This window comes from Phasianus colchicus, chromosome Z (assembly GCF_987193195.1).
Source record: "Phasianus colchicus chromosome Z, bPhaCol1.hap1.1, whole genome shotgun sequence".
NCBI lineage: Eukaryota > Metazoa > Chordata > Aves > Galliformes > Phasianidae > Phasianus > Phasianus colchicus.
In genome coordinates, this window is record NC_143476.1 from 82,389,341 (window position 1) to 82,416,879 (window position 27,539).

General features: G+C 43.6%; 1 protein-coding gene across 8 annotated transcripts in view; it reads left to right on the forward strand.

Annotated features, from left to right (window-relative positions):
* Positions 1 to 27,539, forward strand: part of PDZD2 (PDZ domain containing 2) — a 195,101-nt gene that overhangs the window by 84,988 nt on the left and 82,574 nt on the right. Inside the window, exon 1 of one of the 8 annotated variants that reach the window (XM_090130552.1) lies at positions 25,121 to 25,355. The exons of 6 other annotated variants lie outside the window; for them this stretch is intronic. The gene's annotated coding sequence lies outside the window, so the exon portion shown is untranslated. One more of the 8 variants, XM_090130554.1, reaches the window with a different exon arrangement.

Sequence of the window (27,539 nt, forward strand, 5' to 3'; positions counted from 1 at the left end):
CACAGGGAATGTATCTGTAAATCCCTGCAGCTGCTGGTGAGCAGGGAAAGGAGCAGGGCAGCACTCATGTTGCTGACACAGGAGTTATGGGTAGAAGCAGGAATCTCACCCTACTGGGCAGGAAGGAAATATATTTTCAAGTTCTTGTCCACAATCCAGAACAGTTTAGGAGTGCATTAGTGGGGTCAGATTGGTTGCTGCCAGATGATCTTGCAGTTTGTCGAGAGCACTGTACAGGAAAGGATTTTGTCCTATGTCTTTGAACATTGACCTTCCTCTTTTAGGGACAGGATGTTTTGCGAGGTGGACTGATCCAGTCACAACTCTTGTGCTCTTCTAGGTCAAAGCTGAAAGAGCAGAAGGGAGAGGGAATGAAGCAGATAAAACAAGAAGTTACAGAGATCCTTAAACACAGGCTTGTAGGAAACAACTTTTAAAAGAAATGTTTAAAATAGGAATGAGCACAAGATGTAAATAATTTGCTGAGAGGTAATCTTCCAGACACAGAATGGCCGTTGCTGACTGCGTGGCATGTGCTGTATAGTTGTCTCACTGGCTGGAGTTTATGGCTCTTTCCCAGATTCTTAAATGTGAAAATATTTAATTAAAGTGGTTTCTTGAGTCCATGAGTCCTGACCCATGACCTGGAGATAAGTGTGATTTGCTGAGTTCATACTCATGACTTTTCAGTTTGGATACAGAAAGGATTTGTTTGTTGACTGCTGTTTGTGAAGTGGCATCTGCAGCGTAAACTGCTTCTGCTGCTTGGGGGGGTGATAAGCCAAGTGATAAGAAATCGGGGAAAGTTGCTTTCCTCAATAAAGAGAGGCTACTTCTAGTAGATCTCAAGGAAATAAGGCTGTGAAGTGTATAGAAATGCATTGTGCGTGGATTCACCTCAGTTTTTTCATGTTGTTCATGAAATAATGGACAAAAAAGTAAAGTGGTAATGGTAAGAGCCACCAGGCACCACCTGCTTAGTAAGACCCAGCAGTGATGGAGGAGTTTTTTGAAGACTTTATGGATCTGCCCCGGTGAATTCCCCACGCTGGCGTTTGAAAAGCAGACTGAGGACGATAAGAGTGAGAAAGTACTTGTGGGTGGGATAGAGAAATGCTTCTCTAGGGAAGGGATGCTTCTGCAAGTGGCAGAGGAAGAAAATCTTTGTGAAGTGGAAGGGGAAATGAGCCGAGATAGGGAGATTGAGTTTGTTCGCTCAACACAATTGTGTTAACGCTCTGTTCCTGCTTAAGTGACACCTCTGACGTAATGAAAGCTTTCTGGTCTTGCTGGCTGGCTGAGTCGCTGAAGGGAGGAATAGCAGGTGCTGAATTGAATCAAAGCCAGATCCTCGGGGGAAGAGCTGGATGTCTGGTCCATGCAGGGAAGCTCTCAGCACTGCACATCTCTGCTGGTAGCTTTGGCTGTAGCTGGTGTCCTCAATTTGGGCTGGAGGTGGGAAGCTCCTCTTCTGTCAAGTGCAGAGACATAGCGAAGACCTAACTTCTGTTTTGCAGGAGTTTAAGGAGTGATAAAGAAACTACAGTGTGGGCTAAGACCCCAGTGTTACATGTTACAGGGAAGCGTACGTGTGTCCATACATCACTGTCTTCTGGATGCCAAAGGTGTCACTGGGATCTTCCAGCGGAGCTCAGGAGTTGTGGGGCTTCAAAGGAAAACCTCTCTTTAGGCTGCACTCTCCAGCTGGACCTCAGTGAAATTATTTACGATTTACACCATTTTGCAGGAATGTGACCGTTCTCTCCTGGCTGTAGGCTGTGTTTTGAACTGTGGATAAAGGCAGACAGTGTCTCGTGTCTGAAGTCCAGCTGCTGCAATCCTTTTAAAGTGTTGCCTTTACTTAAAAACCACGGAGTGCCTTCCAGTGCAGCTTCTGAAGCAGAAGTTGAGAGTAGCCAAGATGGTTTCTGAGGTTATCCTCCAGGGGAGAGACTTCTAAAGAGGCTGCCATTGAGCTGCAGTACTTGAGCAGCCTTCCGGAAACAGCTGCTAGAGATGCAGAAAGCTGAACTGGAATCTGGTTCATGGCTGAAAAGTTAGTTTCACCATTAAAACTAAAATTTAAGAGAGTCCAGCTGCCTGCAAAGTGCAGCAGCTGGTTGAGCAACCAGGATACTCCTGGAGGAACATGGGAAAATATGTGCTGTATTGTCTTCCATGAGCTTGGCTGCCCTTTAGAAACAAACATGATTGTTGGCCAGAGGCAGCTGTTTGATTTGTAGGTGAATTGCAAGACAGCACTCCGGGGATGTGAGAACTCATGCTGGCATTTTTAAAGACACTTGTTACAACTGCTTTTAATGCAGATCTCAAGAGCCATAATATAGGAACAGTTTCCACTATGCAATACTGCTGCTGATCAAAGCCTTCTGGCTGTGCTTAGTTAAGAGTAGGAAGTGTCTGTCTTTTGTGTTGCAGTCTGAGATCTACCCACTGAAGAGTGTCTCAGGTGTTTTAGTCCCAACTTTGCAGCCAAATGACAGCAACAGATTGTGGTCAAAGAGTGAAGGGAAACTGAGCATTTGTCTTTCTATAAACTGTTGTGTAGTGGCCCCTTTTTTCCTTGTGACCAGAGAGTTGAAGCCTCACCATGACTGGTGAATACTGTACATTCTGATAACAGGTTTGAAGCTTGATGGGAGTGAAAGCTACTCCCAAAACTGTACCTTGCTATGAACAAAATAACTGCTTGTGGGAAAAGAAAACCCAGAATGAGTTGGTAGTGCTTTTTATGGGTTATCTTTTCTAAATCAGATGGGAAAACTGGCCTGGAAGAAAAGCATGTTGGGGCAGTCTTCTGTTGCATGCATGCGGTTATTAGCGCAGCAGTTGTGCACGCAAGTCCTTCGGAGTCTATTTTGGAGTTTCTACTTATTCTCCCACAGAGGCAATTTAAGCATGCACTGATGAGATTGTTCTGAAGGTATAAACATCCATAAGTTCTCTCCTCCAACATTTGGAATGACATTTGTATGTACAAAGGCTGCTCTGAAAAGTAATGCCTCCTATTTCCTCATATTGGCCATCAGAGGTGGATGTTGGTGGTATGGCAGTAGAGGTTGAACGTTCCCACTGGAATTCTGTTACGTTTGATTTACCTTGTGACAAATAGCAGCTGAGGGGCAGTCTGACAAGTGGCATCTGACATGAAAGTGCGGATGAAGCAAAGATGTTTCACTTAATTTGTCTGTGCAGAAAAAATGGCATCCAGTGACATACATCTGTGCTGCCTGAACGTTTATGGAGAGCAGACATAATGAATGTGGGTAAGAAATAAGGAGCAGGCTACCATAAGTGACTGTGTTGTGGGTGTATACTACGGTCCATGTCCACTTGATCAGAAGGAGGTAGTGGATGAGGCCTTTTACAAACAGCTGGAGGTAGCCGTGTGATCTCCAGCAATGGTTCTCTTGGAGGACTTCAGCCATCCTGATATTTGTTGGATAAGCAACAGGGCCAGGCACAGAAGGTTCGGTTCCTGTAATGCATTTATGATAACTTTCTGATGTTGGTGGTGGAGGAGTCGATGAGGAGGGCTTGTTTTTAATAACAGGGAAGGACTGGTCAGGGATATGGTGGTTGGGGGAAGCTTGGGATACAGTGATCACAAGATGATGGAGTTCAAGATCTCATGTGGAACAAGCAAAGCAATAAGTGGAATTGATACCCTGGGCTTCAGGAAAGCCAATTTTGACTTCTTCGAAAACCTACTTGGAAGTGTTGTGTTCCATGGGCTAGAATGTTAGAAGGTAAAGGTGCCCATGAGAGCTGTTTTGAGCTTAAACATCACTTCTTCCATGCTCGAGATCGGGGCATCCCTAAGAGTAAGAAACTGGAGAAGGCCACTAAGAGGCCACTGAGTGGATGGTGAGGTGGAATGAGAACTAAAGGGAGGTGGGAGGCAAATGGATGCAGCTGTTCTTGGTGGTGTGTAATGATGAGAAAAGGAGTAATGCCCTAAAACTTGACTATAGGAAGTTCCATGTGGAAGAACTTTTTTACGGTAAGGGTGACAAAATGGAACAGGCTGCCCAGAGAGGCTGTGGAGTCTCCTTCTATGGAAATATTCAAGACTTGTCTGGATGTCTACCTGTATAATCTATTGTAGGTGCCAGCTTAGCAGTGGGGTTGGACTTCATAGTCTCTCAAGGTCCCTTCCAACCCCTGTGATTCTGTGAACACAGTGAGGTGGTGAGTGGTATGCTTCAGCAATGAAACCATCGTAGCAGTTGTGGAACAGTGGATCATCTCCACTGGTGCAGACTTCTGTGTGTGGCATGCCAGCTCTTGTTCATTGCTAATGAAAATACATAGGTAATGGTGGTGACTGTGTTGAAAAACAGTGTTATGTAGGTGAGAATTTTCTCTATCAAATAGTGTTACTATGCTCTTTGTATCTGTTGTAGTTTCCATGGAAATAAATAGGAAACATTACTTCCAGAGCAGTCTGTATAAATATCTGAGCTGAATATTTTTGCACTGTGTAGATGTGCAGGGACTCTCTGCTTATTATTTGATGCAGCACTCTTCTCATGCTTCTTTGAATGTCTGCGGAAGATCTGTCTTGAATAGTTGTGTCAAAAGCATCAGTCATGGGTTTTTATAGTGATTGACATTAATTAGCTTCTATGTTTTCCCACTCCTCTCCCTTCTTCACCTTTTTAACTTCATGTTTTTCTATTGGAACAGAGTTTAATTTGGAAGAGCAAGATTGTAAATGGCCCTTTACACCTGCCTGCACTGTTAATTTTATTGGGTAATACTGTGTAATAGTGAGGGAATTCAGCTGTGATAGTTAATTGCTTGCTATCACAGTGCTGATTTCTGAAGACTTAAGCAGTGGCCATCTCATCTCTTCCCTCCAAAGCCTCATGCATCTCCTTGCTTTTAGCAGAGTTTTTCTTCTGTCCCTGACTATGTCAGGTCAACTGGCATGCTCTTCACCTACCTCTGCTCCTAGGACTTGGCTAGAGCAAACCTTAGGTTTTCTGAGGAAATGTCTTCCCTTTTTCACTGTGCACTAACTCAGGAAACCAGTCCATATGTAAAACAGCTATGTCAGTACCGTGTATCTGAGCTCTCTGTACACCTTCAGCATCATGCTCCTCCAGCGATGGCACAAGACCTGGCCTGCAGGTGAAGGATGGTCTAGCAGGTCTTGGGGTAGCAGTGCAGCTCACACACCTTGGTCAGTGGGTTTGTGAACTGTATGTGATGAAGATCTCAGTTACCAGCATTGGCTTTGGACATCCTGCATGACTGGCCTTGATTTGGGCTATCTCATTTAGTTTTCTTGCACTGAACAATCAACGTCCTGCCTTATTTTTCCTTTTGGCAAGCTCTTCTCAACATGCATTATTTTGATGAACACAAGCCTTTTTTCAGATTCCAGTCTAAACCTCTTTGTGGCTGGTTTACATTGCCTTATCTTTCTCTTTCTCATCGAAAGACAGCCTTCCTTTTCCTCCAGTATCAAAGCCAATTTCATTTTGTCTTTCTGTCTTACGAGGGAGGTTATTTTACTGAACTTTTCTTGCCCTATTTCACTTTCACTTAACCTTTCCTCAACTCAGTAACCTGAAATCACATTGTTCCAGCTAAAATCTTACTGGTGTCTTGTCTGTTTTCCTGTGCCTCACTGAGACCTCAGGCAACATGTGGCTTTTTTACAGTCTTGCCAAGAGCACCCAAGTCTTTCTATGTCATTTCCAATGGTTGTTGAGCTCCCAAGCTGCAGAACATATTTCTTTAATCCCAGAGTGCATGACTGCACTTGGCTTGATCTTAAGCTATGCCTCCCATCAGTTGTTTTAGTCCTCAGATGTTCAGATGTTCTGAATAAACTTCTGTGCATCCTCTTGAGTTGACAACTTTCCCAGCAGTCTGTTTTCTGCAGATTCCATTTGCACTCTCCTACTTTCCCTACCAAGGGAATTAGTGAAATTGTTGGATAACACTGTCCCAAGGCACATCTTTTAGGAAATTTGTTTATCATTTGTCTTTCTCACCAGGATTTCAACATCTGCACAAGCTTTTCTTCTGGATTTTGGGAGGTGGAGCTTGGTTTGGCTCTAATGTGTGTTCTAAGAAGTAAACAGGATGGACTGCAGATCTGGGCTGCAGGCAGGATCTGCATGTGCAGGGTGCTGGCAGGGAGCTTGCACGTGCAGTGCATGAGCGGTGATGGTAAATATTTCTTCTTGGTGGATGGAAAATGGCTTTGTATTCTGGTCTGTTATCAGCGTTTAACAGTTCCTAGAGAAGGTTTTTCTTCATTTCAAAAAAATTACTGAAAAATTATAGATACATGAAGCTGGTGATTTCAATGTAAAGTGAAGATGGCAATTCTTGTTTATACTCTTACTAGCTGTAAGAATGACCAGAGCTGAAAAATATCAACTCTGTCAGCATTAAGTGCTGCAGACATTACTGAAATAGTATTGTCACTGTCTCACTTGTTTATCGGAGTGTGCTCCCTGGCAGAAATGGTTTTAGAAAGCTTTCTGTGTCCACTGCTCAGCTGCTAGTGCCAAAAGACTGGAATAGATAATCTCTGTGGGCCTCATCCAAGCACAGTTCCAGCTGGGAGAGGTGCTCCGTGATCTCCCAGAGCTTTGGGTAAGCACACAGCTTTTTCTACAAATAGCAAATACACCAAGTGGGTCATTTAGAGGAAAAAGAGGGGAAAAAAAAAAAAAAAGAAAGAAAGAAAACAAAAAAAGAAGAAGAAAAGCTAATTTTGGAAGCATTCATTGTATGTGCGTAAAATGGCCAATAATCTGAATTATTAATGGGGACTGTGACAGATCTAGGGCATTAGCTTTATACATTTGAAGAACGTACATGTGTGTGTCTGAGAGAAAAGGCCGTTTGTGTACAATGATCACTTAAATCACTGTTTGAGGAAGGCCACTGAATACTCCGTATCTGTTCTCAACTGCTACATTGCCTTTGTTCAGTAGCTTTAAAGCTTACCTGGAGAATTTTAGCAAGTAAAGTGAGCAAACAAGCCTATCCTGATAGCTCTGCGGGAGATTAGAAACTCAGTGGCATCTGCAAGATATTCAGCTGAGGCAGTGAGAGCCCCGGCTACGCTGATTTGAAAATGAACAGCATTTGCTGTTCAGCCATAAAAATTCATATGTGACAATTTGCTCTGAGTGTGAGTACTTGACGGGACACTTGTATTAATGCATGGAGAAAGAGTCTGTCTTCAACTGATTCAACTGATTATTTTTTTTTTCCTGTTAAAGAATGATCTGAAGGCAGGATTTTCCTTCATGCCTGGCATCTGCTTCCTTTTGCTAATCTGCACATCTTCGCTGAGCGGGGTGCCAGGGTTGGATTCATGGAATCTCTGTTGAAGTCACGGGGCAGCCATATTATTGGGTGGATTATTATTTAATGGGTTTTAGTGCCAGATTTATTTAGTTATTTATTTTTTGTCTCTCGGATCCATAAAAGCCAACCCATTTAAGTTGTGCAGTGTAGTCTTTTTATAGCTTACTTAAGAAAACGTTCTGTTTGAGATCCAAATACTTTCCATGAAGGTGTGGAAGCCCCAGTTCTAGCAGGGGTTATTTAAGGGAACACTTGTACGCTGGGTGGCCAGCATAAGAAGCTTTGAGCCACAGCCTTAGATCTGCTGAACCGTGAAGCTTATGCAAAAAATCCTTCCCAAGCAGTGAGCCAGATTTTGTCCTGCCGCCTGGATGCAGCTGGGGAGTAAATGGTGATGGGAAGAGGAAAGGCTGGTGGGGAGGATTGCACCAGTCTGCGAGAGACCTTGCAGAGAGACCTTTCAAGACCTCGTTACCACAGCTGAGGCGTTGTGTGGGCTGCGTCGCTGCATACCAGCCTGGGAATGTTAACCAGAGTTATAATGGGCTCTTATTGTGACCCCGTGATATAAAACAAACTCTTTTAACATGTGGTTGTGGCTCGCATGTTGTCACTTTGCAGCACTTGCAGTTTCAAAACAGATGCCTGAAATCACAGTGGTTTTTAGGAACATGATGTTCTCCCTGAGGCCCTTCTTCCTTGTGACATGGTTCACTTCTCCTCTACCTGGGGTGCTGCAGGGACCCGGGTGGGTCTGCTGCAGAGCTGCTGCTCGTGGATGCAGTATTTCAAATGCTGACATTGCCATGAATGAGCTTCCCGTGGTGCTCAGCTTGAGGTTAATGCTCCCATTGGAACGCACGGGGAAGAGGCAGCACAGGTGAAGATGAGCAGCGGAAACACTGAATTTGTCTTATCGTGTGAAGATTTATAGTGTTTGCTGTCTTGTATCTTAGCTTAATTTAAAGTACACACTTAGGCCCGGCTTGTTGATAGAAAGTATGCCAAATCTCTGTCACTGAATTTACAGGCAAGACATGAGGCCAAAGTTCTGTCTTAACTCTAGCACAGGATTTTCTTCTAATAGGGATGCTGGAGCAATGGCTTATCAGGATTTTGGGGCCAGATCCTCTCTTAGAATAAAAAAAGCTAAGCTCATTTACAGCAATTGAGCATTAATCTCTATAAGACTTTTCTAAAGATATATTGTGGTGAACGTAAGGAGGAAGAGAGCTCATTATTTTCAAAGAGAGCTGACAGACCATCTACTGCACAATTACCATTGCTTTCTTTTTAATCACGTAACTTAAACCATCGAGTGGCCACGGCAGTGGCAGGGAGTGTGAATGGATACAGTCAGAAGTGCGAGTGGGACGATCTTCCTTTGTCGCAGTAAATCTTGCCAAGTAGCAAATTTTCAAAGATCAGACTCTTGAAGCACGGGACTGAAGTTATGATAGACGGGAGGACATTCATGGCTTGGTAAAGAAACACTGGTGTGTGAAATGGTAATTGATCCTGGGAGCACCAGGAGCACTGAGCCAGGTCATGTTATCTGCAGATTCCAGTGCAGCAATGGAAACTATACAAATGCTGGCACAGAGGGTTAAATGAGATTAACTAACCAGTTTCTGCAGGGACGGTAATGAAACCAAATACACTGTGCTCAAAACTGTTGGGGTGATTCATTAAAGAAGTGATTTAACACGCAGGCCTGACCACTATGCAGTTGTTGCACAGATGCAGCCAGTGTTGCTTCCCTTAGAAAGGGCCTGCTGTGATTTATAGCTGCTCCACATCTGACCAGTCCCCAAAAGATGCTTAGGAAGCTAATGGTGTTTTTTATACCTGTAGCTGTCACGCTAGTTTTGAAGGTTGTCTATGCATCTTACTTTCTGGGGAAACTTATTTTTGTGTGTCAAAAAGGCTGCTACAGAATTCAGTTCCAGAAAAAAATAAAAAATAAAAAAAATTCCCCACCCTGCTGCTGTTTTTAGATGTTTGCCTTTGGCCTGAATGACGTCTCACCATTAAGTCCTAACAAAACTGGTTTTGTGTTGGTAGTTAAGTAAGTAAGGCTTAGCAGTTGTGCGACTGGGCTTTATGCCTCTGGGTTCTCTGGGCTCTTCCATATTGTGCGATCTGAACAGAGCAGTATGTGCTCTCTGTCCCCTGGGCAACTGGAATTGCAAATTTGGAACTGCTTATGTTTGTTGGCTTGTTTGAGGATTATACGGAGTCCATTCTTATCTGCTGAGGGGTAAGAGGATCCTCTGAAGAGACCCTTCTTTTTCCCCTTCCTTCTTCTTTTCTCCCCTTTCCCTGTCCTGGGTTGCATCTGTGGGACTTACATGGAGGCATCTGCATTCTGTATGTCTTAATCCTGTCTAATAAGCATGTAGGAGAGTGCATTCACCACTGACTGGACCTCACCAGACATCTCACAGTGTTCCCAATCTGGTGTGCTTGTGAAATAGTTCTTCATCTCTTCCAAGGCTGTAGAAGCTACCAGTATGAGAGGGACAGATATCCATCATTGGAAATGTGAAGAAATTGAAACTAAACTAGAAGCCTGTAGTAACCAGTGCCTAAGGCAAATAGCTAATTAGCCAGTCTTTGCTCCACTAATTCTCTCTTGAAATCAAAACTGAACAAAAATATTTTTGTCCTTGGAGTTCTTAACTGAAAGTAGTTCTCCTGATAACAGTAATTTTGGAAGATCTGCAGGTAAATTAGTCCTTAGCTGAGAATAGAGCTGTTCTGTTTGTATAGCCCATTTGGATTAGTAAAACCATGTGTTTGGTGCAGACAGCATGCTTTGCTGAGAAGTTATGTGGGAGAACTAGAATGTGAAGCTGGGGGCACTGGGGGCAGTCCTGCAGAGGAATGTGACCTTCGTGTAAGTACAGCCCAAGCAACTCGAATGCAACGAATGTCCTGGATCTGCGCACCACGAGGCTGACCCCAAAAGTGGAGGTGTTATGAGAAGTCCCATCCCGTTGCCTACCTCTGCTCTGTGCTGAGCCTGCCAGCTGGGTCATACCACTGGTATGGGCAATGAAAACTCCTGGTGGAGCCAGCCCATATCCCAAGCTGCTGGGAAGTCCCTGAGATTGGCTGCAGGTTCTTATGCTCTTGATTGCAGTGTCTTGCTTTAAACAGTTGTCTGTTGTGTCTGAAGACAATTGCTCAGTTCTTCTGAACCATGGCAGGACTGTATACTAGGTTGCTTCTGCATAGTGACTGAATCTTAAGTCTGAAAGTTGGTGGAGTTGCCTCCCCATTGGCATCTGTGTTGGATTTGGGCACTGTGGTGCTTGGGGTTAGTGTCAGCCTGGTGAGATCAGCTGTGGGATATCACTGATGGGTTCCTCCACTCCATCACCTCCTGCCCTGATTGTGTGCTCAACAGTAAGTCTCTGTGTGCTTTTAACTTGCATTTTACTGGAGTTTGTGCGTGCTTGTAGGTGTTTTGTGAGATGATGGGATGGCCAACAAATGCAGCATCCCAAACTGTAATTAGATAACAGGGTACCAGCTTTATTCTGCGACAGTTTTTGTGACGGTCCGAGTGGTGCTTACATTGTTTTAATTCAACTTTGCAGGGAAATGGAGGTTTTAAACGCGTGACTACAGGCAGTGTCGTGTGAACTGTTTAATAACTGATATTTATGAGTGCAGTTGGAAGCACAATTGTTACCCGACAATGCAGGACATGTTCATTTAATCAGCATGTCTTCAGCGAGCCCTGGAAATGCACATGCAAGGCAGTGATGACGCAAATTAAAATCCCACTTCCAAACGCAGGTGGGGACGCACAGTTGCAGCTGGACAGGATTGTAGAGCTCTCTCCAGTTTCCCAGCACTGGTGCTGCGAAGATGATTGCTGCTCCTGCTAAAAAAGGGAAATGGCGAGAAGTGTTTGTTTTGGTTTGGTTCTTAATCCCCCGTACTTTTCATTATAGCTGTTGGCTCTTGCTTTTTTCTTGGCATTACTTGATTTGTACAAAAGTTACCCACACGAGCATTTTGCTGGCTCTTCCTGTCCCGTTTGCCTTGTTATGTTGTGCTGTTTGCTGTATAAACATCCCAAGATGATGTTTAAATTCAAATAAACAGAGTTGTCAAAGCAATTAAAAGAAAATTGTGGAAGCACTTTTGTTCTTGTGTAATGCCTCATGTGATGCCACATTCATAGAGGCTTTCACTATGGGCAGAAGGATGGCACTGTTTGGAAGAAATGAGGAAATCTGCATATCGTCAATAACTTGCTAGTTGTCATGGAGCGAAGTTGTTGCAGCTCTTCCTTGGGCTCTTTGGTACCTTGAGCTCTGGGTGCACAGTGTAGGACAAGCTCTGATCCCTCGTAGTCCATTCATTTTAGTTGGCTGTTTATTTTCCTTCTGGATTGTGCTGTTTGCTCTGTGATTTGTGGTTGGTCACTTTTGGCCTCTGCTTGGTAAATGAGCAAAGAATCACTCTTCTCTGCTCCTGACAGCACTGTGGCCATCAGCAGCTGACAGATGCTCATAAAGTTAGGTCAGTGGTATTCCACTGTCAGATGATTGTAGTTAAAGAAAAATTTATAATTGGATATTTTATTTTATTTTATTTTATTCTTTGAATATTGATTGATTGAATTTAGCTGAAGCCAATAGAATTTTGGACAGATGAGAAACAGATTTTTGTGAGAATTCTTTTTGTGTATGTTTGGTTTAAGAATGCTTTTAATATTTGGCTCAAAAGAAGTTAATCTTTTTTTTCTTCAGAAGAAGATCACTTTATAGCATGTTGTACATTAAAGTTAATACAGGTATTCAGAGTGCATGACAGGTTTTTATATATAAATTTTTAACACAAGAATACCTTACATACCAACAAATGACATCAGCTCATTCTTTTCCTTCACTCTATTCTCAAATCATTTCAGGTCTTTAATCTTTTACAGACGTGCTTTCTTAAAAACAGGGCTGTAAGTCTATGGTTTATATTACAGTTCCATTTTCTTGAGCAAATCTTATCTTGGGGCAGGTACATTAAATATGAACCTGGCAAATGCAAAGTGTTGTAAGTAATTACCAACTGCGGTTTCAGTGCGGAGGTTGCAGAAATAAGGTGCATGTGTGTTTTGGAAAACATCCTAAAATGTGAATGTCAGACTAGTTGTAAGTACTGGAAGGATTTGGATAAACACTAAATATGCAGCTAAACTGGGAGAAGATGCAGAATAAAAATGGTGTGGTTTTATACTAGCAGTGTACTTCTTCTGGGATTTTCAGGATCTTAACGTAGAAATCATTTGCTGAAGTTGGTTGAGCGTTGGTCGGTGCAAAAGGCCAGACTAGATAATTGCAGAGGTCTCCTCTGTCCATAGCAGCTCTGAGTTGGGTAGCACCAGCTGTACGCTTCCAGCAGCGTAGACACAAAATGTGAAAAGTCCTTGTTCTGAAGAGTTTGTGATCCAAACAAGATAGATGCAGAATAAACAGGATGCGACTGAGAACTCCAGAGAGGAAATGACTGGGATGTGATTGTTTGTGAAACTGTAGTCTTCGGGGGAGTTCTGTAGATTTATAACCTCTGGGTGTCTCGTAAGAAATGAGCTGAGAGGAGGACTTTGAATGGATGGAGTACACAGAGAGAGAAAATATGAAAGGCATTGCATGCATTTGGACACTTGGGGAATGGAGAAAGGCCCCCAAGGATGGGCCAGTCAGCCTCCTTTCTGGTGGGGATAAGGAAAATGATTGTGGGATGCTTTAACTGTGAAAAAACCTCAGTCTGGGTTTTTATGGTCTGGCCATTGAGAGAGTCTGCGCCTCCCTTTGCTGCATCCTTGGTGGTGCTGGTGGCCCTAAGGATTCTGGTACCCACTTCACTCCTCCACTCAACTCAGGGTTCTGCATGTACAGAAGAAGTGTGTCCCCTTGTCTTTTAGCAAAGAGAAATGCAGGAAGCTTGACTGTGTACCCTGGGAATGGCAGAGGTTTGGGACTGGGATTTCAGCTGTTTCAAGCCTGACCATCTGAAGTTGCTTCCACAAACCAAAGCTACAGCAATTCACTCTGGGAATCCCCCTTCAAAACACTTACATTCAGCATTAGGACTATAAATTAAGGAAAATAGATGACCATTTCTGAGTGATTAAATATGCATTATGCAAGGGGCACAAGCAATGCACTTAATGCTGGCATTCCTGTCTCTTGCCATCGTGTCCCCGTGCAGGTGTGCATGGACTGGCAGCTTGTTGGTGGGGAGGCAGTTATTGGTTGGTGTGTGAGGATCAGACACACGTGCATGGCCAGCTGTGAGCTTAACGGGGATCTCTTGCTTCATTGCGACCTCTGGATGGAATTACCATCCGAATAGAAAAGACCATTACAGACTGTATTGTTCTGTTTAAAATATCTTTTAAGCTGCAGGAATTCCACGTGATAGATTCCTTTTTCCATGTGCAATGAAAGCATTTTAAAGCCAGTTTAAAAAGCCATCCATATTAATTTAACTCTATAGGTGCATTTTGAAAGAGTATTGAGAGCAGAGAAAGGAGACTTTGGGAGCAGGCCATTTGCTGCCTCCCATCAAATGCCAGAATTTGTTAGTAAATGAGGCTTTTGGATACGTTCTTTACAGTCAGTGGGTTTAGAGAGGTTTCTGTCTTGTGATATAGAATATGAGATGCCTCTGGGTGCTGTTATCTTTGAAATTTGTGGAGGGGTGGATTGCTGGGTTTCTTTAACTGCAGGAGACAAGCAGTAACACAGGTGTGCCTCCCTTCCTTACCCCTGTACACTGTGGGTGACTTGTAGTCATTGAAGTAGTAGATTTCACCAGGAGCAGGTAGGTGTAAGCAGTAAGGAGGCTTGAGTTTTTCTGTGTAATGACTGTCTGACTCAGATCAGTTCATCTCGCTGGGGGGGTTTCTTTGTTGTGCTTTTTTCTGTGTCTTTGCCCTGGCTCCTGCATGCTCCTACAGCTGCCGAACATCTGGATGTGGGACTTTCCTATTTTTGAGTATCTGGAAAGCACCATCCTCATCACAGGTATTTGCTTAAATGTTTCTTAAGGATGTGGGGCTCTGCTCCTGGTGGCAATCCGTAAATGTGTAAGTAGGGTAGGCTTTTTGCTGTTTTTGTTAGAGAAGGCTTTGGCAGTGAAATCACAGCCTTTGGAGTCTACCATAAGAGTGAGGATACTGGGCCACTTAGCAAATACTCATGAGAAACCACTCCAAATGTAAGTGCATGAAGGCAAGGGAGCTTTAAATGAGTAGCTCCTAGGGATGATCGACGCAGTCTGCCTTGTGTCTCCAGTAACAGACTTTAGTGGAAGTGAATCACTTGTGATCAAAAATCATGCGATCCATGCTTTGACTTTCTGGCTTCCCTCCTCTCTTGCTGTGGGTTGATGCCATGATAGAGGCTCTGACCATATAACACCTGTTTAGTCAACAGATGTTACCCAAATGGAATAAATTCCAGCCACTATTGATCATAAGTAGTATTCCCAGCTCTTTTTTTCACCCACTCAAAGAAGTGAAGTATTCTGTTACTCACGTTTTCCACCCCTTATTACAGTGGAGAATATGGTGTTCTGGAAGACCTCATAGCTGCAGGTCTTAATCCAGTGTTTTCATCAAGATCTCCTTGCCTTGTTTCCTTGCACTGCTTTGCACATAGGGGTAACTGTTTCCGTGAAACCTGTGACAAATACTTGGGGCACATGCTGCTATGGGGAACCCTGTTTTGCAGCTGCCAACTGCTCGGCAGAAGAAGCACAAGTCAAGAAGTAGGCCAAAGGGAGGCCTGAACTGTCTTCAGACCTGAACTGTGTCATCTTTGGAGGGAGCAGCAGCCTCAAGAAAGAGCATCTCTGCAGCTTGGCCATAGCTCCTAGGGGAGGCAGGGAGAAGGCCATGGAGGGTGTGAAGGCCTGAAGGAGGCTGTGTAGGGAGTAAAGAGATTGTACATCCTCCAGGTATGCCCTGAGCAAGATGATGACCACATCTGGTCTCCTTCGAGGAGTATGGTGATGTCAGAACTCTGGGGCTCTGACTCCTCCTCATGTTCTCTTGTCCAGATCTGACCTTGCTTCAGAGCCATGCATACCAGTGGCTTCCTCTCTTGGCACTGGAAGTTGCCCTGATAGCTTCTTGTTGGAGAGCATCATGTTGGTCCACAGCAGTTATCTACTAGAGAGCATGCTTGGTAAAACACAAATGTATCAACTCCTATCAGTTGGTCACCCTTACACCTGCTGGAGATCTCAGCAAGCAATGAGCTTTTATTGCAAGTCCTTTCTTAGGATCCTGAGGCTTTTATTTTCGCCCGCTGGCCTGGTTTTTGATCTGTAGCTAAAGGGAGAGAGCATTAATCTTTTACAGCAAGGCAGAAGTCCCATGAAACCAGTCAGATCAATCCATCTGCTTTTTGCGAGAATAGCAAAATTCAAATGAGACTTCTTATCTGCACAGCTTGTGTATTTTGGAGTTGGGTTAATTGCCCTCATTAGCCTCATTTCTTGAAAGAAATGCTCTTGATCTTAACCCTTGTGCCATAAATACAATCTGGAACAAGTCTTTGAAAATAAATAACACATTGATAAGGTTCATGCAATGAGTTCTGAATACCCTGATCCAGCAGCATCTGTCACACTGACCGTTTCTGCCTCTCCTTGGAGAGACCCTTCAGATTGTCTTTTGGACTTCAACTGGGAGGAGCTACCAGTTAAAAATGCAGTCCATGTGATTAAGAAGTACTGCCGTCTCTGATAATATTCAGTGCAGCTTACACTTGTCAGACGCTGGAATCTATTTACTGAATTCTTTTCAGACAAGTCGTTTTTGGCACTTGGTAAAGTTTCCTTCCATGTGTCCTCAGTGGCTGAATGCTAATTTATTCGGAAAGGCTCAGCTCCAAATACATGAGGCTGTATTTTCAGTCTTTCCTACTGTCTGGACAACATGGTTTTTGGAGACTTTTTTTCCTTCTCTCTCCTTTGTGCCTTAATTTCCTTAGTTGTATGGTGATGGTGATGGTGATGTGAACAGTGTGTACTTATGTTAAGTGACACTGTGTTGTAACAGGAACATGGGTCTCCATTGACTGGGAAAAATGGATAAGACCATTATATGATACAGTACTGTAAGTATGGTCAAAGTACCTTTGACAGACGACATCTCTGAATTTTCTATTCTGTAGTGATTCCTCTACGTCTGAGAATACAATAAATTAGCTGATCTCAGCTGAATTGTCCTAAATATTCTGGTTATTTCTGATGTTTGAACCAGTAGCAGGAACACAGGAAAATTGTGAGGATAGAAATTTTAGGGTATGCAAGAATAGACATTATTCGGTCTGAAGTGGCAGTTCTTTCCATTTTGTCTGACCTTGTGTCTAAATAGAAGCTGTAGACCTTTTTGAATGACATTTGAAATGTGTATTCACTTAGACCAAGCTTTTAGGGTGGGAGTTGTTTCTCCTTTACTTCTCTTCTTACTAACATAAGCAGTTCAGACGTCTGTGTTGCTCTCAGCTCTACATTACCTGATTGTTCATGGCAGATTAACAAGATGCAGAAATTAAAATAAGGAAATGCTTTTGATCACTTCTATGGACTGTGAAATAAGACACAGTGTTCCCTGCTCCCCTATCCATGAAAGTGCTTCGTTTAAGTGAGAGTCACATGAAGACACGTGAGCAGCAAGATGTGCTTTTATGCTCTGCCAGCGTGGAGATGTCCTGTCCTAGCACCAGGCATGTTTTACATTATAACTTGCCTGCGTACCCCGAATGTGCTCTGTCCTTCCCAAGGCATTGGAACTGCTGTGCAGTAAGCACTCGGTGCTGGTGGCCTCATGGTCTCGCTGGGGATCTTGGGTGCTGATCTCATGCGTGCACCTGCTTTTGTAATTCCTGAACTGTGTGTTCTTAGACTGAATTCCCCACGGGTCTGACTGAGGAGGTGATCTCTGGGTGTGCCGACTGGTCATGCATGAATGCGCTACAGAGTCTGCATGCTAGTGAGCTCTTGTGGCCACTCTTTCATTAAAAAATAAATAAATGTAGTCAGAGGAAGTCAGAGGAGATGATGCCCAGCTTTTTGTGGTTAGGGCACTTGCTTATGAGTAATGAGGGCATTGTTAAAGCCTGAATCCAAATATTTTCTGCTTTGTAGTATAAATTTAGCTTTTTTTTTTAATGAGAGGGAAACTTGAATCCATCCTATTAATTACCTGTTAATGTTCCTTTGTTGCACATGTTCTGACTAACACTTCCCCAGGTCATGTTGAAACCTTTGACAGTAAAGGTTTTCTTGGCCAAGACAAGATCTTCTTTCTTGAGACCTGGGTCTTTTGAATCAGTTAAAAATGAGAGCAAACCAAGGCTTTCAAATTTAAGGAAAGGTGTCTTTTTCTCACTAGGCAATGTCTTTGTCAGGGAACTTGTTACTAAATCTGTCCTCTGGATTTGGTGGCGAATGGGAGATCCTCCTAGTCAACCAAGTTTGAGTTTGAAGAAAAGCAGCCAATTAAGTGGGGAGGCATTGGTTTCACCTGCTTACCACACAGAGCTGGTTGGTGTCCTCCCAGTAAATTACAGCTTGCAGGAGGCAGTGATTCATCCTTGCAAGCACAACAAGTTGCAGAACACTTGTTTGTCTAAGGCAGTATTCTGGCCTGTTTGTACACTTACTGTTTTCTTGTAGGAGTTTAGGAGCAGATTGGCACATGGAGTTTCTCTTGAAGAAGGAGCCTTAGAAAATAAGTACAATTTGTGTGCTCACATAGTCAAAGAGGTCATGGGTGAATTGCCACAGTCCTCCTTGTGACGCTCCGAGGTTGCTGTTCAATTGCATCACTTCCTTCATTTGCTGACAGAGTTGCTTCATACACCCTGGTGCTGGCACGTGGCTGGGGGTGTGAAAGCGCAGCCAAGCATAGCACTGATGGAGGCTGTCCTGATCCTGTCTCTGCCCTTAGCTCATCCCTGGATTTGCTTTATGGCCCTGGGCAATCGCATTAATCTCATTACAGGTTTCTCCATGGCACAACAGGGATAATAATGCTGGTGACCTGTGTGGGGCATGGTGATGTGTCAAGCTTTAGGTAATCCGGTTTAGCATGTGGATAAATAAGGAATGCCAGTTGAGCCCTGTTTGCTGATGAAATACTTGTTTCTTTCCTCTTTGTGGCTCCAGGGCCACCAGAAAGCCCACAAACATGTGGGATGTACCCTCCCTTCTCTTCCCAGTGCAAGAACCAGTGAAACCTGCAGCAGCCTGGGTGACAATCCATCTCAGTGGTGGGACCCATGGTGTGGGCTTGTTGTAATGGTGTGCAGTCATCAGAGGGACATCAAAGGAAGCCTACAGGACCATGAAAGTAGGTACGGCTGTTGCAAAAATAGCCACAACAAATTGGATTAAGCTTCACAGAGAGGATGCTGCTCTTACTCACCGCTTAGTGCCATGTAAAATGAATTTAGGCCTCGGAATATCATGACGTGATTTATTAGTAATCACTTCCATAACTTTTCTCATCTATAGATCTTAAGTGGCAATTAGTATGAAGGCGAGAAAGTATTATTCTTATTTTATTGAAGCACAAAGACATCAAATGACCTGCTGCAGGGTATTTCATGAGTCAGTGGTAGCGTTGGGCATAATGCCTGCTTTGAGGAGGATAATTTTTGTACGATTGGTTAGTGTCTCCTGTGCCAGTTGTTTATGTGATTTGGTTAATAATTGTGAACATGACTTGAAATCTTATGGAATTGTTCACTGATTGTGGGTCGAAGTGTTGCCAGAACTTGCTGTCAGTAGAGGCTAATTCATGCTAATCTGTAGGCTTGGTGTAGCATAATCCAATTCATCTCAAATAATGTGTTTCTCCTTCTAAACACCAGTGACCATTTCTATTGCTCTAGTTAACAGATAGATACCTGCATTTTTTTAATGGGCGATGTGAAAAATCCTCCAACTCGTAACACGCTGCGGGTGTCTTAGCTTTTATGAAAGTAGTCTGCTGCCTTCTTGGAGCATACAGCCTATACTGGAGCTGTTTTTCCTCCTTGTCCAATTAAGTCAGATAATTAAATCTCCAGTTTTAGTCACAGCCTGTATTTTTAATCCTGTAACTGAGCTCAGCCTGCCACAGGAAGTTCTCTGCATTTCTCAGCACAGCAAATCCCTGGTAAACATGGCATTAAATCCAGTCCCATGCTGCTTCTCCATATTCATCTGTCTTTGCCTGGCCCAGTGCATTTACGCTAGGGTTTCCTGTGCTAATGGTTATTTTATTTAAATGCCAGATGTACTGTGATTATACTTTTAGCTCAAAGTACAGGAAATTTTTTTAAGTGTTAGATTTAGTTACTTGCCATGGATGTTTAGAGTATGAGCACAAAGTATGTTTCTACTGAAGCTGCCTAGATCTAATTTGATGATCAAATATTAAGCTGGAAGTTTCAGGTGTGAAATGGCAACATCTCTTCAGAAATACTAATCACTTCCTTGCTTCTGCATTCATTGCATGCCCTTTGTTTGAGAGGAGAAGCTTTTAAATCAGCCCTTGTGCCTTACCTTAAGGGTGTTTTGCACTTGCTGAGTGTAGGTGTTGTGGATGATGTGACAAGAAGCTGAACCAAAGAACTTGCACCTCTGAGGAGCTTTCTGCAGCAGTGCTTAATGAACGTGATCCAAGATGCAATCTTTGAAGGTGCTGCAAATACTCCTGAGCTTTGAGGTTAAAGAAATTCCAGACATCTCCTCCTATTTTAATGTTTGCCTTAATCCTTCACTTTGGAGGTAAAGAAATTCCAAGCATCTCTTCCTGCTTGAATTTTTGCCTTGAAGTCTGTGATACAGGAATGGGGAAAAGCATGGACGCCTTTACTTTTTTCTTCTCCATGCCTGAAACACTTCGTGACTGACACTGCCTTTGGAGATGGATTTAACTAGGTCTTGCTATCTGCATTTTCAGCTGAATTTATTGTATGACATGGGTGAGGCTTGCACAAGCGACCAGTTAGACAAATATGAAAAAAAACACCCATACAGTGCTTGGGTTGCTTTCTGACACTTGAAAATGGAGGTTCAGATTCCTTAGTTCTTAACTGAGCTCTTTGGTCCGGTCAAGCAGAGGCCATGAATAAAGTATGTTGGTTGGATTTTTCCATGTCTGTATGGAATAAACAGCACTGTTAGCAGAGCACTTTTTTGAGCAGCGGTGGTTCTTCATCTTGCCTTGGGTTGTTGAGCGTAACCACTTGTGCTTCTGTCCTTCCTGTAGCACCTAGAGCCCCCATCTGGTGTTGCTGTTTTTTGTGCTCCTAAAACAGTGTGGTAGATGTAGGAATCCTCATGTGAAGTCCATGGTAAACCCATCTGAGTGCAAGGGCTGCTGACCACTAACACTAGATCTGTACATGCCGGAATCATCTCCTTTGCCAACATGATGCAGGAATAGACTTTTGTTAGATGGCACACATATTCATGCTGGATTTATACCGTACATGAAAGAGCAGCATATAGATACCCACGCTGCTCCTTTATGTTGACCTGGCAGGAGCTGAAGTAGTGTGGCCCTTTGCAGTCAGCGCAATGCAAATCCCATTTATGTGATCTAATATTAAGTTTGCTTTCTTGTTTAATAGTGGCTAGAAGAGCAGAATTAATTACACTGGGAGCAAGCCTGTAAAATTGCTTTTGAAACATAAGAAGTCAGCTTGGACATTTCAGCCTGCGAAATAGGTGCGTCTGCAATTGCTGTATCACATTGTTTTCAGCTTCCATTTGCGTCATCAGGAGCCCTTTCACCACATCAATATGACAATTTATGTGATATATGAGGCTTCTGTATGTGTATTAGCTCTCATTGATTACTGTCTGTTCTGAAGACAGATTATTAATTAGCACAATGGATTGCTAGAGTGGGGGAGTGTGTCCTGTGTGATGCTAGCATGGCCTGCTCCCACATCTGGAAGAGATTCAACGAGGGATGCAGCTGTCAGCCATGTAGTTAAGAATGAGGTAGGGTCAGCAATACAGAGTCAGCCTTCCTGCCTTGTAAAGGAAAAAAAAATGAGAGTTTAGAGCAAGGACAGAAGTGCAAACGAAAAAGCAAAAACATCCCCCAGTTTTTAGAATGTGATCCCAAATGGGCAGTGTTGTTAAAGTGATGCTGGCTCCCATGTTATGTGTATTGGGAGAGAGCTTTCAGATAACTGCCTTGGTATCTTATGCTTTTTCTTTCCAGCTTTTTGTTTTGTTTTGTTTTTCATAAGGAATGCTGTCTTCTCCCTCTCCGTTTATTAACTGTTTTCCGAGGGGAAGAAGCTCAGTGCAAATCAGTAACTCAGAAAGAAAAAAAAAAGCCAGTAGTACTACTAGACCATAGTTTTAAGTGGTTGGATGCAGGGGATTATTTTTTTGCTTCCCACGTATGGTGATTTTAGGGCTTTTGCAAGCTTAGGATACAGCTTGTTAATATAATGGTCCTCCAACACAGAGAATCCCTCATGCCTGGTTATTCAAGGATATAGGAGGGAAAACACCTGGAAAGTACATACATGTCTGTATGTACTGAAAATGGCAGGGGTCTTTGGCACGTCTCGGTGCCACTCCATAACAGCTCCATTCTGGGGGAAAAAGGCAGACATGAAGCATAGCTGGGACTAATGGGATCCTGAGCTGAACTGTGCAGCTTTGCTGTATGCCTGTGACAGCTGACTGAAGCTCTGCTCTTCATGGGTATGCCTGATTGCAGGGTGTGTCACTGATTTGTTCTGGACAGTGGCGTTTTCTCTGACTTCACTACAGTTTTCAAAAAAGGGGAGGGTTGTGATTTCTTTGTTACAGAATGTGTTGACTGCTTCATCACTGAATATTCTTTTTCTTCTCTTCTCTTCTCTTCTCTTCTCTTCTCTTCTCTTCTCTTCTCTTCTCTTCTCTTCTCTTCTCTTCTCTTCTCTTCTCTTCTCTTCTCTTCTCTTCTCTTCTCTTCTCTTCTCTTCTCTTCTCTTCTCTTCTCTTCTCTTCTCTTCTCTTCTCTTTCCTATTTTTTCTGGAGCAGAAGGCTAATCCATCTTTAATTCATGTTCTGATTTTACAGAATTAGAGCTAAATTTCAACTGTTGTAGCAGACCAAATTCCACCATTTTAACTGTACAGGTGCTCTTCATACTACGTCAAAGTTGTAAGAATTTGAGCCAGTCCCTGTAGTTACTGAACGTTTGTGGATAAAACTGGAAGGAGGAGGAAAAGCCAGACAGAGCCAGAGGATGATCAAAAGTCCAGAAGGTCTCAGAAGCCCTGGTGCCTCGGGGGAAGGGGTTAAAAATGGGACACAGATGTCAAAGTGCCTTCTGCACTGTCAGATGTGCCATCCCTGGAGTTCAAAGGACTCCGGAGCTGCCGAGGAGGAACCTGCGAATGGCGTGGCTTGGGAGCAGTTCGTAACTACAAATTGTCACTTAACTTCCTTGCTGTTCCTCCCATTAAATTAAACTCATGCCAGTTGAGCTGAAAGATGAGGCTGTTTGATTGGATTTTGTGGGCCCTAATCGCTGCTGTGATGTTGCTGCCTGGAGGCAGGGACTTGCAAACAGATCTTTCCAATAGGAGGATTATAGCTGAGGCGGGAGAGCTGGGTTTAAAGGAAGAAAAGTTTAAAGCTGTCATATAGTGGTTTCTAGTCTCATGAAAAAGCAGAGGATTATAAGGCTTTTGTCAGGGAAAGAAATAAAATAATAAAACTAGCATTGTTAGAGACCTGACAATAGAAAATCATTCTCCAGGAGAAACTCTCTCGAGACCTGCATTAAGAAAGGATTGTTCCCCACAAGTATGGGGTGAAGCGAGATCTCAGAAAGCATTTCAGGCAGCTGTCAGGGTTGTAGGCCTCCACTGTGAGAGTTTTCTTCAGCAGAAGGGATGGTGGAGCTGCTCTGGGATCAGGGAGCCCAGCAATGCTATGACTGCCCCGGATTCAGTCTGGATGCATTGACTTTGTATGCTTCGTGAGTTTCTTTCAGACCCTTTCTTTCTGTGTGCCTGTGCATTTAACTTTGTGTGTTCTAAGGCATTAGACAAATATCACTTGGATGATACGGGGGAGCTCCTTCATTTTCTTGCCCTTTTGGAGCAATGATGACATCAGTGATGACAAAATGTCTGATTCTGACTTTTGGTTCCCTTTGGACAAGTAGCCTGTGTCTGATGAAAAGATGGTGGGGGAATCAAAGCAAGAGGTAAAGTCAGAGGCTCCAGTACTCTTTGGGAAGGGCTGATGCATTTAGTCGTGGTAACCCTGCAGCTTCCTCGTGTTGTGATTAAGCTTACTTTCTGTGTGGTAGGATTTTAAAATACCACCTTCATGAAAGCAGCTTCTTCCTGTGCCTTGGGAGATAAGGATTTAAGGATGCCTGTAGAGTATTGTGAGCTGGATGAATAACTGCTGTAAGTATTAATTGTCACAGAAGGAAATGGTTTTGCACTAATTGGCAGAAATGGCTTTAACAAGATGAATCAGAGTTGGGCTACTGCGTAACACAGTGATAACCCCTGTCAGCATAAACTGTGCACATCCTCATCTGCCTCCGAGATGCCAAACTGGAAGTTGATGCTTTGCTCAGGTTTTTCAATGCTAATTGAGTGTCTAGGGGTTTGTGAACAGCTGTATGAAAGAGCAATGGGAGGGGCATGGCTGGAGGACCTGAGATGGTGTCTCCGGGGATTGGCATTTTAGAAGAAGCCAAGTTGCTGGGAGCAAATGTGCGTGGTGCTCCTACCCCAACAACAGCTCTGTCAACCTCTAAGTCTGTGTGAGTTGTGCTTCGTGAACTCCTTCTGCATCCTCATGTGCAATGGATAGGGGAGCATGTAGAAAGAACCTGGAGGCTGCAGGAGTGGTCCCACTTCTACCATGCTGCTGTTGGGGAAGCAGCAGTACTGATGTGAGCAAACGTCAGCAAACGTAAACCCTGGTTTTCTTTGGACAGTCACAGGTTTCCAGGGAAGGTCAGCAAGGTTCCTCCAGCCAGGGACTTCTGCTGTTAAATTGGGTGTGCATTTTTTTTCTTTGTGTTCTGCTTTAAAAATCCAAAACTTTGGACAGAAATGTTATACCTCCAGTCTATTTCTCTGCGGACATTAGGCTGCCGAAACACTTGGCCAGAGTGCAGAGTATTTCAATGTGTAGTAACTTGATTTTTCATTTTAGAAACCCTTATGTAAACACACTGTTTGGATCACTGGGAGTGGGTTGTTTAACTTTTCTGTCTACAGTTTGAAAAACATCAAGAAAAAAAAAGCATGAGAGGGAAAAAGAGAGAAAACACTACTTACATCTCCAGCGAGCCCCCGTAACACTTTCCAAATGTAAAAGCCTCTTAAGATATGGAAAAGCAGCAATATTATTTATACTGTGTTTATGAAAAGACTGATCAAAGCAACACAACTTTGCTTGGCTTTATTTAGCATCAATGACTGCATTAATGTCAGGGTGCTTATTATTTTAGCAAATTCAGAAGTTGTGGGCTCTGCGAAGAGTAAAGCTGGCTGAAGCTCTAGTGCATGCTCAATCTATATTGCATTATATGCCACGGTGTCACAACTCGCTTTGTGCTCTGATGGCTGCACTTCTTAATGTGCCACTTGAAAAGTCAGCTTTTTGTTTGGGGATTGAGGGTTTTTTTTTAAGAATTATTACTTTTTTCTTCTTTTTTCCCCTTGCTGAAGATTGCTGGGAAGTGGGCAGGTCTGACCTTGATGCCTGAGTTTTGCTCTGCAGGGCAGCGCTGGTCCTGGTCATGTTCAGCTGAGCAGCCAGCACTCCCTGCACACAGGTGGAAGGGGATTAGTTAGATGGCATTCATGTGCCCTGACTCATCGTGCCCAGCTGCTGTGATCAGGCAGTTTTCTTGGCCACCAGCCATGCCGTGAAAAGGCCAAGCAAAAACAGACCCATGAAAAGCCCAGACATTCAGGATAAGGTGAGGGTGATTTCTGCTGGTTCCCATACATGCGTGATACCTCATACCAAAACTTTTGTATCATGTACACATGGACGATGAGGATGGTGGGAGTGGCATGTATCAAACACGCAGGGATGGCTAACTGAGAGGGCTAGTACTAAAGCTGATGTGTACCAGCAAACTGCATGGCTTGTTAGAGTCTGACTTTAAGAGGCTGATCAGATCAGATACTAAACTTGAAATCTCTCTGAAAAGCTTTACGTGGGGTTTTATGAGTGCTATTGTGTTTCTTTCTGTATACTGGTAAGGCTTTTGTTTTGTACTGTGAGCAGTGACTATGAATGGAAACTCGCAGCACAGCCCAGCTCTGAATATTGCTGGCGTGGGATAGCAGCCTTTTGACATGGCATAGTTCAGTGCTTTGTTTTTGAGATTTCTTCTTTTGTAACTGCTGGTCACGTTGGTGGCCACAGCAGTGCTGCTTTTAGAGCCGACAAAAGCAATTCCTGTTTGTTAGGCATGTTTGAAATACTTTTTTTCCCACGTCCTCTGGACTTGCGAGGTTGGCTGCGATTTCCCCTCCTCCAGATGGCCGTGTTTCTCACTTTCTGAATCAGGTACCATTTTAATACCTTCATTGGGTTACTGAAGTGGGTCTCTCTCTCTTTTTTTCCTTACTTCCTCTCTTTAGCCGTCTTTTGCTCAGTTGTAATTTGACCTTACCACCTGCTTGGAAGTAAAGATGATGTGTGTGAGCCTGAAAATAAACAGTGATTAATTCCTTCTTATATCCTTCTTGTCACAAGAACATTACAGTAAGCAAGGAGAAACTCAGATCTGCTCTCTTCCCTCCATTCTTCAGCACAAAACCCCTTAACTGTCTGTCCAGCAGCCTTAGCAGCTAGGCTGGTGTCACTGCCTTGGCTATATTATTTGTATTCCAGTAGCAATGATGTAATTACAGTTTTTAATTTACTGAACACAATTCAAGGAAATGTGCCATGCGTAGTGCATGCTCACTGTCTTTCATACAAGGCTGAATCTCAATTAGTGGGAGTAATGAGGAACTAGTTTGGATGAAGCTTAAAGTTGGATTGTCAGTACATGTGCAGCTCAAGCAATAAGAGAATGGTTTGTGTTTTTGTGCCTTCCCCATTGCAAACAGTGCTTAGGGCAGTAGTGTGCATGCTAGGTTCCTGCCAGCAGTGCTTGGTGCTGGTTGCTTTACAGAGCTCTCCTACTACCAGTGTTGGGTTTGGTGGACAGAACGTGGTCAGGATATCTTGGTCAGATCATCTGGAATTGGCCATATCTTGTAGTTGCTGAAGAGCTTCTTGTTTTCCAGATGCTTGAAAAATCTGAGCAGGGCAGGCAGATATTTCCATTAACACATCATGCAGCCAGAGCTTTCTCCATTGCAGGGGCAGAGATGGCAGCTGGGACCAGAGGAGCTGTATGTTTCCCTATGGTTTCTGTGTCACGTCTCTGGCTTTTGAGACCAAAGCTTTTCCTGGTGCTTTGCATGTGCCTCCTGTGCTAGAATTGAAGGCAGCTCCAGGTGCTCCTCAGATGGCAGAAAAGCTGGGTTTTGGAGCTGAAGTTTGGGGGTACGTGTTGCAGTGTGGGGAGGAGCATGTCCAAAAGCTAGGCTTGGCCTGCATAACTGCAGCTGTGTTCTAGTCTTGTCTGTATCCTCCTTGCATTGCTGTGGTGTGAGATACTAATTCCCTTTTGATGTTGTGAAGTCATGATTTGGATTAATTTACTTCAGGGTATTTCACTTTGAACTCATTAAGAGCTCTCTCTCATGAATATCATTGACCAGAAGGGAGACACCTCTGTGATGTGAGCGCCAAGGACGAGTTAGCAGATCTTGAGCAGTGCTTAAGAAAGGATGATTGGAGGAGTAAGGAGGTCCTTGCCAGCTCCCAGTTTCCACGGAGTTCCCATCGCAGGCCTCAGTGCTCGCCTGGAGATGAAACACGGGATCTGATATGTGAGTCCTTGGGTGGCTGGCCCATCTTGGAGGCATCCCTAGTGATGGAGAGCCAGAGTTCAGTTGTAGCTGTCGCTGCTGTAGGTTAAGGACCTTCTTCTTGAATCCTTTCTGACTGGGTCAGTAAATGTATTAAGGAAATTAGTAAATTGAGTAAATTATTAAGTCAGTAAATCTAGTAGGGATTCAGGGTCTGCCCTCCCTTC